Here is a 17484-nt window from a genome sequence, read left to right as displayed (position 1 = left end):
TGTATGGATGTATGGACTGGGCCAGCCAGGCACCTGTTGGATTTATTCTTTTTTTTTTTTTTTTTAAGTTTTATTTATTTATTTATTTATTTATTTATTTATTTATTTTGAGAGAGAGAGCAAGCGTGAGTGAGGGAGGGGCAGAGAGAGAGGGAGATCCTTCCCATGAATTGTGAGATCATGACCTGAGTCAAAACCAAGAGTCAGATGCTTAACTGACTGCACCACCCAGGCACTATGAATTTATTTATTTATTTATTTATTTATTTATTTATTTATTTATTTTAATGTTTTATTTATTTATGAGAGACAGAGCATGAGCAGGGGAGGGGCAAAGAGAGAGGGAGACACAGAATCTGAAGCAGGCTGCAGGCTCTGAGCTGTCAGCACAGAGCCTGATGCAGGGTTCGAACTCATGGACTGTGAGATCATGACCTGAGCCGAAGTCGGATGCTTAACCGACTGAGCCACCCAGGCACCACTGGATTTATTATTTTTTTTAAGTATGTCTTGGGGTGGGGGCCGGGTACCTGGGTGGTACTGATGGTGCAGAGCCTGCTTGGAATTCTGTCTTTCCTTCTCTCTGTCCCTCCCCTGCTTGTGCTCTCTCTCTCTCTCTCTCTCTCTCTGTCTCTCTCTCAATCTCAAAATAAATAAACAAACAAACAAACAAAAAACTTTTTTTTTTTTTAATGTGCCTTGGGACACCTGGCTGCTCAGTTGTTGGAATGTGCCACTCCTGATCTCAGGGTCATGAGCTCTAGCCCCACATTGGGTGTACAGGTTACTTAAAATAAAATCTCAAAAAAAAAAAAAAAGTATTATCTTTCATTTGAAGGGATTTGGAAGAAGAAGAGTGATGAATTTAGTCCATCAAGTTCAGCCAATATTATTTCCTATATTTATTATCAATTTGTATTTTACCTTCTGAGAGCAGTCTTTTTATATCTTTTGGCCAAGTTTCTTATTGGTTCATAGAAGCCCTTTATATATTTCCTGTGTGTTATGTATTATATTTTCTCCTATTCTGTAATTTATCTTTTAATTTTCTTTTGCCGTACCTTCACATTTTATAATGTTCAATCTCTTGGTCTTTTCCTTTAGTGTTAAAAAACAACATTCAACCAAGTAAATTTGAAGATCTAAGTGACCTTATTAATCGTAATTCATGAATTGGGCAGCATTCCATCTAGTAAGTGGAGGGGAGCTGTGAAGAGTTGTACAAAAGGGAAGATTTTTAGAGGGAGAGTGGGGCAAGACGTTATTAGCAAGGTCACCCTTCCTTAGGGAGAGGATCAAGGGGTCTTATTATGCAGATTACCTCATCTTCCTTTGGGGAATGGCTAGGGCCTCAGGACAGATTCCTCAGTAATTGATGCCGACAGAAAATTCTTGACTGACCAGTTAAGACTGTTTATGGGAGAGGTTGGAATTGGGGGTTAAGCCCAGGTTTGGTGACTTGGCCTAAATGACACCATTTTAGGCCTGTGATTTTGTTTTTAACAGTTTCTGGGTTTTGTGTCATGCTAAGGAATACCTTTCCCTATATATGATTATTACATTTTCTCTCTTATATTTTTCCCTAATCTCCTACTTGTATGGCTTTATTTTTTAACAGTTAAACATTTTTAATGTGTTTATTTCCCTTCAATGAGTTAATGAAGGCAGATCACAGGCATACCCAGAGATTTGTCATTCTTCTTTTGTTTGCTTTTAATGTTTATTTTATTTTTGAGAGAGAGCGTGCGAGCGCAGGGCAGGGCCAAAAACGGATGTTTAACAGACTGAGCCACCCTGGTGCCCCAACAGTTAAACTTTTATTCCTTCCAGCATTCAGTTGGTCTTTTAAGAATTCTTTAGACAGGGGTGCCTGGGTGGCCCAGTTGGTTAAGCATCTGACTCTTGGTTTGGGCACAGATTAGGATCTCACGACTTGTGAATTTGCATATGTCTGCCTCTGCTTCCACAGCATGGAGTCTGCTTGGGATTGCTATCTGCCCACCCCCTCTCTCGAAAATATATAAATAAACATTTTTAAAAAAAAGAATTTTTTAGTCATGTTAGTGACATTATAGTAGTTAAGCTTCTTTTGACTGCAAGTAAGAAAAACAAATTCAAACTGGTTTAAAAGAAATTATGGGAATTATACATTGTAGGGGAGGAAAATGATTTCTCTCGACCCTTCAAAGTCTCCTAGCTGGTCTAAGAATTAAATTGACCTGAGGAGACAGATTAACAGGAGAGAAAAAACAAAGTTGTATTATGTGCACATGGAAGCCCAATAGTGAAATTCAGACCCAAAGCAATGACCAAGGCAGGCAGTTTTTAAAAAATTATTTTTATGGTAAGCAGTCTTTCTACATTTTAGACAAAGATACAGTACATTTGTGAGGAATTAACAGTACAAAAAAAGACTTGTGTTTAGGAACTTAAATTAGTAAGGAATTCTGAACAGAATTTGGGCTAAAGTAGTAAATTAGTAAAAGATAGCAAAGTTGGGGTGGGTGGTGAATGAATTCACCCAAGGCAGAAGAGATAGAAGTTATGGAATACAGTGCAGGGGAGCAGAGGGCTGGACAGCAAAGGAGTGACTGTCTGCCAGGAGGCATTTGGGGAGTGGGAGGCGGCCAGCTGAGTTTGTGGGGGAGTGAGGAGGTATGGGAATGTATGGAATTTTCCATTTTTACTACCTGTGCCTGATTATTAAGTAGCCCATCGGTCAACTAGGGTCTATGGGTGTTTTGAGGTGGGTCGCCTAATGGGCCCAGTGGTCACTGTGGACCCTTTTCCTTACTCGGGTTTCCATTGCTCATGTCTACTGCCCAAAAGTGGCCTCTATAGTTGGTTTATACGGCCTTTTCAGCTCTAAATTCCCTATCTCTGGTGATAAGGATGTCTCTTTCCCTTCTGGTACAGGGAGGGTGCCTTTCTCAGGAAAGATTTATTTCCTTCTTTCTGGGGGACAGAGGGAGTTCTGAGTGTCCTTGCACAGGCTGGTTTTTTTTTTACATAGTTTTAATTAGAAATAATCAATTTGTCATTGTGGTACATTTAGGGGTGTTCTGCCCAGGGCCCCTACAGCATCTATTAGAATGTCCAAAATCCAGAACACTGACAACACAAAACACTAGCAAGGATGTGGAATAACGGGAACTCTCATTCATTGCTCCTGGGAATGCAAAATGGTATAACCACTTGGGAAGACAATTTGGCAGTTTCTTACAAAATTAAACATACTTTACCATATGATCTAGCAACTGTACTCCTTAGTATTTACCCAAAAGAGATAAAAACTTATATCCACACAAAAACCTGCATACAGATATTTATATACCAGCTTGATTCATAATTTGCCAAAGTGTGAAGCAAACCAGGGTGTCCTTCAGTAGGTAAATGGATAAACAAACTTTGGTACTTCCAGACAATGAAATATTATTCAGCAATAAAAAGAAAAGACTATGAAAAGGCTATGAAAAGACATGGAGGAACTAAATGAAAGAAGCCAAGCTGAAAAGGCTACATACATTATGATTCCAACTCTTTGACATTCTGGAAAGGGCAAACATGGCAAAAAGACCAGTGGTTGCCAGGGGTTGTAGGGGAGGGAGTGGTGAACAGGTGAAACACAGAGGATTTTTAGGGCACTGAAACTATTTTGTATATTATTATGGTGGATTCATGTTATTATACATTTGTCCAAACCCATAGAATGTACAATACCAAGAGTTAAACAATGTAATCTAAGGACAGGTAGTAATAATGGGTCAATGTCATTTCATCAGTTGTAACAAATGTGGAGCTCTAGTGGAAGGTATTGGTATTGGGGGGGAGGGGGGCTGTGCATGTATAAGGACAGGGGGCATATAGGAAGTCTCTGTACCTTCTTTTCAGTTTTACTGGGAACTTAAAACTGCTCTAAAAAGTCTTTTTTAAAAAAAAAAAACAAAATAGGGAAATTTATTGCATGGAAATCAAGAATAAGTCTGGTTTCATATTTGTTTGATCAATAGCTCAGTGACGACACCAAGAACGATTTCTTTCTGTCTGTTCTGCCATTCTTGATGTGATAAGGCGGCTGCCAGAATGATTGGGGCTTCAGGCTTCTTCATTCATGTTGAGTGGGAGAGAGAACATTCAGATCTCCAAGTATGTGACCTAAATCACATATTTTCTTCTTTTTTTAAAATGTTTATTTTTGAGACATAGCCCATGCAAGTGCGCGGGGGGAGGGGCAGAGAGAGGGAGACAGAGGATCGGAAGCTGGCTCCACACTGACAGTAGAGAGCCTGATGTGGGGCTTGAACTCACGAACCATGAGATCATGAGCTGAGCTGAAGTCAGATGCTTAAATGACTAAGCCACGCAGGCACCCCTAAATCACATGCTTTCCCTGGATGGAATGTTGAGATGGGCTTAAACCAAACAGGGACCACCATTATTGCCTTTGCCTCTAGAGTGGAGTTAGCTTTCCCCGAAGCCCATTGCTACAGGGAATGGGTGATGCCTGAATACAAATCAGGAATTCTTCTAAAAGGGAGAGGGGTAGTGTTTGCTGGGTAAGTACTTGACAATATCCTTGAAAGCACTGGAGGAGACCCATTATGGCATTGATGGCCTTTAGAAGTTAGGGTAAGAAGGGAAATTTTTTAAATTTAGAGAAAGAAAATGGGATTGATAGGATTTATGACCATTAAAGGAACTAATTAAGGAATTTGGAGGTTGACTTTTAGAAAACTCTTGTGTTTTTAGATTTGAACAGAGAATTTGACATTAGAAAACAGGAAACAAGAAGAAATTAAGCACATAACAGTGCGAGATAAAAATTCTCCCTTAGTTTCTCTTCAATTCTCAAAATCAAGTGGAGAGGAGAGAAACACAGTGGAAATGAGTCGGGAGAAGGGGTTCAGGGGACGATATCCCAATATGTCCCTTAGGCATACTGATCATTTTGAGCTAAAGGCAATTGAAAAACAGCAGGTGCCGGAAAGGCCCTCATCCCCTCTTCCCCTGAAACAGAAGATGAAACTCCCAGGTGAGAACCACCCTCCCTATACCAGGAGGAAAGAAATCAGTCTCAATACCAGAAGGAGTCAAGGCTGAGAGAAATCTGCACAAGATCTTATTAAAATACTTCTTTTCCTGGGGCCCCTGGGTGACTCAGTCAGTTAAACATCAGATTCTTTTTCTGATTTTTTTTTAGAAGATATTTATTCATTTTTTGAGGAGGGATTGGGCAGAGAGAGAAGGCGACAGAGGATCCAAAGTGGGCTGTGCACTGACAGCAGCGAGCCCAATGTGAGGCTCAAACTCACAAACCTTGAGATCATGACCTGAGCCGAAGTTGGGCACGTAACCAACTGAGCCACACAGGCGCCTCAAATGTCAGATTCTTGATCTCAGTTCAGGTCTTGATTTCAGGGTTGTGAGTTTGAGCCTTGCGCTGGACTTAAAAACCAAAACCAAAACCAAAACAAACAAATAAAAAAAAAACTTCTCTTCCTTTAGTTTCCCCATATACTCTACTTTTTCACAATTGCCACTCTGTTCAATCTAGTATGTAAGTACTTGGGTTTTGCCACTTATTTGGGTTGTCCGTTTCTTGTGGAGAGTTCCTTGTACATGTAAAAATCAAATTGGTATGTTTTTCTTTTGTTAATCTGTTTTATGTCAATTTGAATTTTTTATTTTTTTAATTCATTTTTGAGAGAGAGAGAGAGAGAGAGAGAGAGAAAGAGAGAGAGAGAGAGGGCATAAGCAGGGGAGAGGCAGAGAGAGAGGGAGAGACAGAGTCCCAGGCAGGCTCTGCAATGTCAGTACAGAGTCCAAAGCGGCGCTCGATCCCACAAACCTTGAGACCATGACCTGAGCCGAAGTCAAGAGTTGGACGCTTAACCAACCCCAGGCGCCCCTGTCTTATGTCAATTTAATTCTCAGGCTCAGGTAGAAACCCTAAGAAGGCAGAGGTGAAGCTTTGCCTCCCTCCACAAGTGGGATAAGGTAAACCCACAGGAAATTCCTAGCAGAAGTTTTGTTGATACTAGAATAGTAATGAGTGTCAAAATAGAGCACAAATGAATGTTGCTGAAATGGGGAGTGAGGCAAGAAGTTCGTCAAATTCCTAGTAATCAATTCTTGACGACTCCTCAACAAGTATGGAAGATACAATATTCTTGTCAGTAAGATCAACCAGCAGTCTGTCCCGACACTCAGAAGAGCTGATCAAAGAAGTGTTGCCTAGGAATGATGGGTGGCAGATTGCAGGGCTGAAGAAATCATCTACTGTCTACACCAAGCATGGAATAATCTAATTTTTCTTTATTAGTCAGGAAATGAAATAAACTCAATATTCTGTGGTAATATCACCACAAGACCAAAACATAAGGACATAAAAAACATAGAGAAAACAGAGACAAAGTATTGGATACGGCTGAACTTTAATGAAAAAGTAAAACAATGTTTTCCATGAGAATCCAAGAAATTACACTGGTTTGACACTTTATGTATCCTTAGAACTCTGGTTTAGCTCCCCGCCCTATTTTTTCCCCACAATTCTCAATTAGTGGCCTACTTTAAAGTTTGCTCTTCCACAAGAATGATTTTTTTTTTATTATATATTTAACACCTTTCCATTTTATACTGATTAAATTAGTAATACAGTATTTGATTAGACAAGTTCCTGCAGACTTTGTGATCCTTAGACTTTTTTGAGGTAGGGAATGTTTATTTATGGATCGTTTTCTTTCAGTGATTTTCCAGCATTATTCTGTTGAATGTTTGTAAGAACTTTTTTTTTTTCAAGAAAAGTAGATATTCAGAATTTAAAAAAAACAGCTATTGGAATTGAATGTTGGTTATATGGATGTTCTCTTTTATTTAATGGATATTCTTTTTGAACTTATTCATTAGTGGTGTATTCTGTATATTCTGTATATTAGGGAAGATCTATAGTTCTCATCCGATGTCTATCTTTCCTGTGTGTCTCCTTTACTACTGACACAGAACACTTTACTTCTGACACTTCTGGTCGCTAAATGTGTGGAGTGGCGTTTTTTCCTCACACGCAGCAATTTTCTGTGATACAAGCTGGGTATCCTATACCCAGAATTTAATTCAATGCTGACACTATCTACCTAGAGACAGTGTCTGATCTCACAGGTTAAGGGCTCAGTCGCCCAAGGCACATACAAGGCAGCTCCCACCCTATTTTACATGCCGATTCCAAGTGGTAGGGCCCCAGGTTACCCACAGATTTGGAGGTTCCCACAACCCTCTCTTCAGGTTCAGTTAATTTGCTAGAGCAGCTCACAGGACTCAGGGAAACGCTTATTTATGTTTACCAGTTTATTACAGGATATGATAAATGAGATAGATGAGCGGCCAAATGACAAGATACATGGGGCAAGGTCTGGGAGGGTTCTGAACACAGGAGCTACTGTCTCCATAGAGTTGGGGTATGTGCCACTCTCCCAGTGTGGATGACTTCAACCTGGAAGCTCTAAAAATCTTGGAGCATGTGACTCTTGATCTCTGAGTCATGAGTTCAAGCCCCACGTGGGGTGTAGAGATTACTTAAATAAATAAAACTTAAAAAAAGTTATAACACATCTTAACTGTAAACCAGTTATTTTGTTCTTTGAGTAATCTGCCACAATAAATGTAATACTATTGTCATGGAGAACGGGCACTTAGTGTAGTGGCTAGGAATTTAGCTTTCGAGTGGAAAATTATGTTGAAATGCAAAATTATGGATTTAAAATAGTTTAATTTCAAGTGTTTCTTTGGTAGAACTAGATAGATTACATTCTAAAATTGATTGAGGTTATACCTTCTTAACTTCTGTACAGACATAGTAATAAATTCACTTATCCCTTATTTCTGTCCAGGAATACACTCATCCTCAACAGTATCTTTTTTTTTTTTTTTAATTAAAAAAGTGACAAGAGTAACTCAAACATATTAAAGTTATGGAGTTTGAACATTTTTAGCTTCACTTTTACCTTATAAGAGTGTTACTTATTAGTCATAGCCTAAAGTGCCAGTGAATTTTTGGGTTGCCTTTTTGCGGGGGTTGGGGGGGGTGGTTGCAAAAAAGAGTTCCAAGAAAGGGAAAACATGGAAAAAGCGTAACCAAGTTATCCCATGAAAATCATGAAATTTTGTTTTTTTACTTGTAGGCATACCCATAAAATATACAAACTTATTCATTCAGGACAGGTATAGCTATTTGAGATGATATCTTATAATTTATAGCTATGACTATATCTTTCATATGTTATTGAAGCAAGAGTCCTAATGGAAGAACCCTCCCTTTGGAGCCACTTCTCAATTCATGTGAGGCTTACACATCTAGGGAAAATGTTCATGCGGGGTTTTTGTTTGGTTGGTTTTTCATGTCAGAATAGTTTTGAAGAGTCAGAAAGAAATTTCTCTTTGGGGGAGATTTCCTTCTGTGAGCCTAAACTTTTTCCACATAGAAGCTCTCCTAGAGAAGGGTCTTTTGGTCTGGAGTACTGTTCATTACCCAAAGAACTTCTGAGAGTATAACCTTTTCTCAGTTGTGTTGCCACAGAGAATCAATCACATTCCAGCTCAGGAACAGAAGCTTCTTGGTGGAGAGTCTCCTTTCTAACCCATCATACACATAGAACTTCTTGTCACTTTGTGGACTTGCTAGGGGATGGCATGGACTTCTTTTTTTTTTTTTTTTAATGTTTATTTATTTTAGAGACAGTGAGACAGCACAAGCTGGGGAGGGGCAGAGAGAGAGAGAGAGGGAGACACAGAATCTGAAGCAGGCTGCAGGCTCTGAGCTTTCAGCACAGAGCCCAACGTGGGGCTCGAACCCACAGGCATGGCATGGACTTATACAAAAATGAGACCACATTTTGGCTCATGTGGTAATTTCTCCACTTTTTGATCTGATTCATTGTCATTTGCTTTGGAGAAAAAGAAGCATCCTTCAAATCAAATTTATAAATATCCTTGTAACTCTGGCTATCTTACAACTATTCAGTCCAGGTTACCCTGAAGGACACTGCCTTTATTTCTATGAAGCTGTAACTCTATTCATACTTTAGATTTTAATGTAATTAATAATTCATTTTCCAGGAAAGAAACTTAACTCCTCAATCAGATGTACCAGAAGTATTTATACTGTAGTAGGGGAAAAGAGCAGTCCCTCTCACCTTGCTGTGACCATTGGAGCCCATACTAATTCATACTCAACTGATTGGCTGATTCTCATTCATAAATCTGAATAGACTCCATCATTAATGTCTGCATTCTCTTTGTTTCACCTTATATGGGCTCTGTCCATCTTCATAACAAAAAGATAACTGTAATTTATTTTATTTTTATTTTTTTAAGTTTTTATTTTAATTCCAGTTAGTTAACATACAGTCCTATAGTAATTTCAACTGTACAATATAGTAATTCAACAATTCCATACATCACCTGGTGCTCATGACAAGTGCACTCCTTAATCTCCATCCCCCCCACCCAACTCCCCTCTGGTAACCATCAGTTTGTTCTCTATAGTTAAGAGTCTGTTTCTTGATTTATCTCTTTGTCTTTTTTCTTCCCCCTTTGCTCACTTGTTTCTTAAATTCCATATATCAGTGAAATCATACAGTATTTGTCCTTTCTGACTGACTTCTTTTGCTTAGCATTATACCCTTTAGCGCCATCCATGATGTTGCAAATGGCAAGATTCATTATTTTTTATGGCTATAATGTTCCATTGTGTAGACACACACCACATCTTTTTTAGCCATTCATCAATCCATGGACACTTGGGCTGCTTTCATATCTTGGCTATTGTAAATAATGCTGCTATAAACATAGGGGTACATGGATCCCTTTGAATTAGTGTTGTATTTTTTGGGCAAATACCCAGTAGTGTGATTGTGAGGTCATAAGGTAGTTCTGTTTCTGGCTTTCTGAGGAACCTCCATACTGTTTTCCGTAGCGGCTGCCCAGACTTGCATTCCCACCAACAGTGCACGAGTGTTCCTTTTTCTCCACATCCTTTTCAACGCCTGTTGTTTCTTGCGTTGTTGATTTTAGCCATTCTGATGGGTATAAGGTGATATCTCATTGTAGTTTTTATTTGCATTTCCCTGATGGTTAGTGATAATGAACATCTTTTCATGTGTCTGTTGGCCATCTGTATGTCTTCTTTGGAAAAATGCCTGTTCATGTCTTCTGTCCCTTTTTTAATTGGATTATTTGTTTTTCCAGTTTCAAATTTTATAAGTTCTTTCTGTATTTTGGGTACTAACCCTTTATAAGATATGTCATTTGCAAATATCTTCTCCCATTCTGTAGGTTGCCTTTTAGTTTTGTTGATTGTTTCCTTCACTCTGCAGAAGTTTTTAATTTTTTTTTCATAGTTTATTTATGTATTTTAATGTTTATTTAGCTTTGAGACAGAGACAGAGCACAAGTGGTGGAGGAGCGAAGAGTGAGGGAGACACAGAATCCCAAGCAGGCTCCAGGCTCTGAGCTGTCAGCACAGAGCCTAACATAGGGCTTGAACTCATGAACAGTGAGATATTGACCTGAGCCAAAGTCTCATGCCCAGCCAACTGAGCCACCCAGGTGCCCCTATTTATTTTGAGAGAGAGAGAGGGTGGGGGAGGGACAGAGAAAGAGGGGGAGGGAGAGAGAGAGAGAGAGAGAGAGAGAGAGAGAGAGAGAGAGAGAGAGAGAACCCCAGGGAGGCTCTGCACCATCAGTACAGAGCTTGATGCAGGGCTCGAACTCACGAATCATGAGATCATGACCTGAGCTGATGTCTGATGCTCAACCCACTGAGCCACCCAAGCACCCCAGAGGCTTTTTATTTTGATGTAGTCTCAATAGTTTATTTTTGCTTTTGTTTCCCTTGCCTCAGGAGACATATCAAGAAAAAAAAAGTTGCTATGGCTCACGTCAGAGAGGTTACTGCCTGTGTTGTCTTCTAGGACTTTTATGGTTTCAGGTCTCACATTAAGGATTTTAATCCATTTTTGTGTGTGGTGTAAGAAAGTGGTCCAGTTTCATTCTTTTGCATATTGCTGTCCAGTTTTCCCAACACCCTTTGCTGAAGAGACTGTCCTTCCTGTTGGATGTTGTTTCCTGCTTTGCCAAAGATTAATTGACCCTATAGTTGTGGGTTTATTTCTGGGTTTTCTAATCTGTTCTATTAATCTATGTGTCTGTTTTTGTGCCAGTACCATACTGTTTTGATCACTACAGCTTTGTAATATGACTTAAAGTCTGGAATTGTGATGCCTCCAGCTTTGCTTTTTTTTCCTCAAGACTTCTTTGACTATTTGGGATCTTTTGTGGTTCCATACAAATTTTAGGATTGTTTGTTCTAACTCTGTGAAAAATGCTGTTGGTATTTTGAGAGGGATTTCATTAAATGTGTAGATTGCTTCGGGTAGTATAGACATTTTAACAATATTTGTTCTTCCAACCCATAAGCATGTAATATCTTTCCATTTCCTTGTGCCATCTTCAATTTCTTTTCATCAGTGTTTTATAGTTTTCAGAGTACAGGTCTCTTAACCACTTTAGTTAAGTATTCCTAGGTATCTTATTATTTTTGGTGCAATTATAAATGGGATTACTTTTTTTTTTTATTTTTTTAATGTTTATTTTTGAGAGAGAGAGAGACAGAATGCAAGCCAGATTCAGAGAAAGAGAGGGAGACACAGAATCTGAAGCAGGTTCCAGGCTCTGAGCTGTCAACACAGAGCCCGACATGGGGCTCGAACTAGCGAGATGATGACCTGAGCTGAAGTCGGACACTTAACCGACTGACTGAGCCACCCAGCTGCCCCAAGTGGGATTACTTTCTTAATTTCCCTTTCTGCTGCTTCATTTTTAGTGTATAGAAATGCAACAGATTTCTGTATATTTATTTTGTATCCTATGACTACTGAATTTGTTTCTCAGTTCTAGCAGTTTTTTGTGGCATCTTTAGGGTTTTCTATATATAGTATCATTTCATCTGCAAATAGTGCAAGTTTTACTTCCTTTTTTAAATGTTTATTTATTTTTGACAGAGAGAGAGAGAGAGACAGAACATGAATGGGAGAGAGGCAGAGGGGGAGACACAGAATCTGAAGCAGGCTCCAGGCTCCGAGCTGTCAGCACAGAGCCCAGGGCTCGAACCTATGAACCCTGAGATCATGACGTGAGATGAAGTTGGATGCTTAACTGACTGAGCCACCCAGGTGCCCTGGATTTCTTTCTCTTTATTATTTCTACATTTATTAGTGGTTTTTGATATATGGTTACCATTAGGTTTGTATGTCACCTCTTCTGCATATAGCAGTCTATATTAAGTTGATGACTACTTAAATATGAACTCATTCTATTTTCATCTCCTTCCCACATTTTAGGTATTTTAGATTTTTTATTATATTTTACATCCTTTTATTTTGTGAGTTCCTTGACTGATTTTTTACAGAAATATTCATATTTACTGCTTTGGGGTTCCCTACCTTTATACTGACACTTTGGTCTCTCCTTTCCACTTAGAGCCCCCTTTAATATTTCTTGAAGTCTGGTTAGGTGGTCACGAGCTCCTTTAGTTTTTGTTTGTCTGAGAAACTATCTCTCCTTCTATTCTTTTTTTTTTTTAATGTTTATTTTTGAGGGAGAGAGACTACTAGTGGGGGAGGGGCAAAACACAAGGTCATGACCTGAGCCAAAGTTCGATGCTGAGCTCACTTAGCCACCCAGGTGCCCCTCTCTCCTTCTATTCTGAATGATAGCCTTACTGGATAGAATATTCTATGCTGCAGATTTTTCCCATTTAGCGCTTTGAATATATCAAGCCACTCCCTTCTGGCTTGCAAAGCTTCTGTAAAAAATTTCCTGCTAGTCTTATGGGTTTTCCCTTGTATGTTACTGGCTTCATTTGTCTTGCTACTTTTTTTTTTCTTTATCACTATATTTGTCAGTTTAATTACAACATATTTTGGTGTGGGTCTACTTTTGTTGATTCTTTTTAAGGTTTATTTATTTTGAGAGAGTGTGTGTGAGCCCATGTGCATAGGTGGGGGAGGGGTAGAGAGAGAGGGAGAGAGAATCCCAAGTGGGCTCCACACTGAGGGCTCAGTGCTGAGCCCAGTGCAGGGCTCAGACCCACGAAGCATAAGATCATGACCTGAGCAGAAATCAAGAGTCAGACACTGAACTAACTGAGCCACCTAGGAGCCCCTGCTTTTGTTGATTTTGATGGACATTCTCTGTGCCTCCTGGATCTGGACATCTGTTTCCTTCCCCAGATTAGGGAAGTTTTTAGCTATTATTTCTTCAAATAAATATTCTGCTCCTTTTCCTCTATCTTCACTAGGGACTCCTATAATACTAATGTTATTATATTTCATGGAATCACTGAGTTCCCTGTCTATTCTCATTTTGCATAATTCTTTTTTCTCCCTTTTGTTCAGGCTGATTACTTTCCATTACTCTGTCTTCTAGGTCACTATAATTCATTCCTCTGCTTTTTCCATCCTGATGCTCATTCTATCAAGCATGCTTCTCATTTCATTTAATGAGCCCCTTATTTCTGCTGTTATTCCTTAACCTCTGTGATAAGGATATCACTCATGTCTTCTATTCCTTTCTCAAGTCCAGTGAGTATCTTTATGATCATTTCTTTAAATTCTCTATCAGATATGTTACTTTTATCCATTTCAGTTAGATTTCTGGCCATGGCCTTGTCCTGTTCTTTCATTTGGGATAAATTTCTCTTTCTCCTCATTTTCTCTGCCTCTCTGTGTCTGTTTCTATTAAGAAAGTCAGCTATATTTTTTGTTCTTGAAAGTAGCGACTTTATGAAGAAGAGGTCCCAGAACCTGGCACTTCAGGAGAGTATTCTATGTGTGTTGCTTAAGCCCTGCTGTTGTGTGAGTCACTTTTCCTTTCAGTGCAGTTGTCTGCACTGACTCTGCCTGTTGGGGCTGTGCTTGCTCTGTGTAGTGTTAGTGGGACCCAGGCAGGCCAGCTCTGAGGGGGCATGCCCCCTGGGGAACTTGCGAGTGGGCAGCAGAGGTACCAAAATTTTGCTGTGCCGCTAGTCCTTTGTGAGATCCCCCGAAGCACTGTGAAGCCCTGTGGCAACTGGGGGCCAGGTGCTAGGGTGGCTGGGGTGAGAGACTGGGCATCATGCACAGCAATGGTTGGACACGGCTGGGTGTGGTTGGGGGCATGTAGTGGCAGCTGTGCATCCCATAGCTGGGAGCAGCCCACATTGTGGCTGGGCATTGTGCACCAGCTGGAGGCAGCTCAGGGCAGCAGCTGTGTACCCTGTGGCTGGGCAGGACTGGAGTGCAGTTTTAACAAAATATGCCCTGAACCCAGGGCCAAGGAGGCAGGCTTGGAGTGGGCAAGTGCCCAGGAGAACTCATGGGCCTGGCACACTGCTAGCAGGTTAGGTAGCAAGTGCCTGTGCAGCCCTGCCTCCACAAAGGCCCTGTATTTATGCTGGGGGTGGGAGAAGGAAATGGTGCCTGCCACCTCCCTTGTTTTCCAAGTCCCCCAACATGCTACGAAATCAGTATGAACCTATCTGTCTCCCATTTGCTGCCCCCCCACCCCCACTCGGCCATTGTATAAACTGCTGTATTTACGTTGCCTGTCTGCGCAGGCTGCTGTCTCTTTAGGGGTGCGAGCCAACTATCACTCACCCTCCTGGCTTGCCCGGGGCTGAGTCGGCTGACTTTTAAAGCTCTAGGCTCCAAGTCCCACTCATTGTACAAACTCAAGGAATTCATCCCCTCTGTTTTTAAAAGCCAAATGTTACGGGGATTGGTGCAAGTCTGTTTCTCTGCCGTCTCTGGGCACACAGCTCCCTCCCTACTGTGGGCAGCCTCCCTCTGCCTTTCTGACCTTCCTAACCTTTCAGATGCAGCTTCTCTGCATTTAGTTGTGGGTTAGTTCTGCCATCTCAGGATGGCTGTCCGGTTTATTAACTTGGATATGGATGATACCTAGTTGTAAACGTGTGACGGGGTGATCTCAGGGTCCTCTTACTCTACCTTCTTCCCCTCACTGATAACTGGTCTAGTTCGCATAGAGAAAAATCTCGCTTTACAGGGATTTTTTAAAAAATCTTTTTTTAAGTTTATTTATTTATTTTGAGAAAAAGAGAGAGTGAGAGAGCATGAGCAGGGGAGGGGCAGAAACAGAGAGAGGGAGAGGATCCCGAGCAGGCTCTGAGCTATCAGCACAGAGCCCAACTCGACACTCGAACTCAAGAACTGTTAGCTTATGATCTGAGCAGAAATCAAGAGTTAACGTTTAATTGACTGAGCCACCCAGGCGCCCCTAAAAAAAATTCTTATGGGGATTGTAGAATTTGGCACTGGGACAGGCTACCCCATAAAACCAAGTCAGAGTTACAAGGTACCATTGATTGTCAAAGATATTGATTAAACAAACAAGATGGGCATTGTTTATGATTTAAAAAAAAACAATCAGCATATATATTTCTACTACAGTAGTATAAAGAGGAATTGTAGATCATTCTTCTTAACACTATCAAGATAAACAGACTTCATAAAGCTAGAATACAGTGTATTTTGTTAAGAAAGGCACAAGAAGGTGCACGTGGGTGGCTCAGACGGTTAAGTGTCAGACTCTTGATCTCAGCTTAAGTCTTGATCTCAGGGTCGTGAATTCAAGCCCCGCACTGGGCTCCACACTGGGCATGGAGTCTACTTTAAAAAAAAAACAAAAAAGGCAGAAGAAACTCTATTAGCTTACAAAACAAATCACAAATCTTACCGATTTATGCAGTCATCTGAACAATGTTTCAAACTATTTGAAACGCCTATAAGACAAAGAGCTTTTAGATCTATGAAAAGTCTAATATGTAATCTTACAGCATTAGAAAAAAAATCCTAACTTTTTAAAAGCAAAACGTTAGTTGATTAGTGACTATACAAAGATGCTTGGAAATAAATTAACGTTGCAACTTGTTTTTCCTTGAAACTATAAACTTGCTGACCTAGAATCTTTTGTTGTGGTTGTTGTTACTTATTTATTTTGAGAGAGACAGAGACAGTGCAAGTGGGGGAGGGGCAGAGAGAGGGAGACAAGCAGGCTGTGTGCTGACAGTGCAGAGCCCAGCGTGGAGCTCAGACTCACAAAACTATGAGATCATGACCTAAGCCAGAACCAAGAGTTGGACATTTAAGCGACTCAGCCACCCAGGCGCTCCTAGAATCTTCTTTTAAACTACACAGAACCTATTCGTTATCCCTAAAGGATAAACTTATATTTGCAGCCTTACTCTTTCTTAACAGGGAAGTCTTCTACATCCCAAGGAAATGGTCTGAGATCTACACAGAAATGAATTTACAACGCTAACCATCACAACACTAATCATTACAGCTAAACTGTTTTAAAATTTTTAAAGTTCATTTATTTTGAGAGAGAGAGAGAGAGACAGCGCGTGAGCACGAGTGGGGCAGGGACAGAGAGAGATGGGGAGAGAGTGTGCTCGGGCACTGTCAGCACAGAGCCCAACTTTGGGCTGGAAACTCATGGGCTGGAACTCATGAACCGTGAGATGAACCTGAACTCATGAACCTGAACCGAAATGGAGTTGGACCCTCAGCTGACTGGGCAATCCAGGTGCCCTACAGCTAAACTATTTTTTAAACCGAGATGTCCAAAAATAGAAAACTGCTTAGGTCATTATAGATTATGAAATCTTGTCAACATATTTGGTATGGTGTGTGCTCATTGTATGATGTTAGGTCATACAATGGAAAGCAGTGGAAAGCAGGACACACAGTGGAAAGCAGGACAAAAATCTATACACACGATAAAGTATGAATACACACACATATGTAGAAAAAAACTGGAAGGAAATGAAGCAAAATTTTAATTGTGCTTCCTTTTTTAAATACTTAAAACTTTTATTTTAAAAGTTTTTAATTTACAGAAAAGGTCCAAAATAAGAGAGCTTCTGGATATGCAACACCCAGTTTTGTTAGCATTTTATATCACTATGGCGCATTTGTCACAACTAATGAACCAACGGATATATCATTATTAACTAAACTCCATACTGTGCCTGTATTTCCTTAGTTTTTCCCTAATGTCGTTTTTTTGTTCAAGCACCCTATCTAGGATACCATATTACATTAGTCATTGTGGTGTCTAAATGAGGTGTCTCTCCATCCGAGAGGGGCCCCCAAATGTGGGGTGACAATCAGTTGGAAGCTGGTGGTGCAGGAGGTAAAATAATTCACCTGAGGCAGAACAAAGGGCGTAGATGTTTAATGAATACAGGGCAAGTGGGCTGCAGGCAGGACAGCAAAGGAGAGGTGTCTGCAAAGGCAGTGGGTGGGCTCTGTTTTTAAAGGGGGAAGATGGGGCGCCTGGGTGGTGCAGTTGGTTAAGCGTCCGACTTCAGCCAGGTCACGATCTCGTGGTCCGTGAGTTCGAGCCCCGCGTCGGGCTCTGGGCTGATGG

Source organism: Lynx canadensis, chromosome B3 (genome assembly GCF_007474595.2).
Source record: "Lynx canadensis isolate LIC74 chromosome B3, mLynCan4.pri.v2, whole genome shotgun sequence".
Classification (NCBI taxonomy): Eukaryota; Metazoa; Chordata; class Mammalia; order Carnivora; family Felidae; genus Lynx; species Lynx canadensis.
This window is presented reverse-complemented; position numbering follows the sequence as displayed.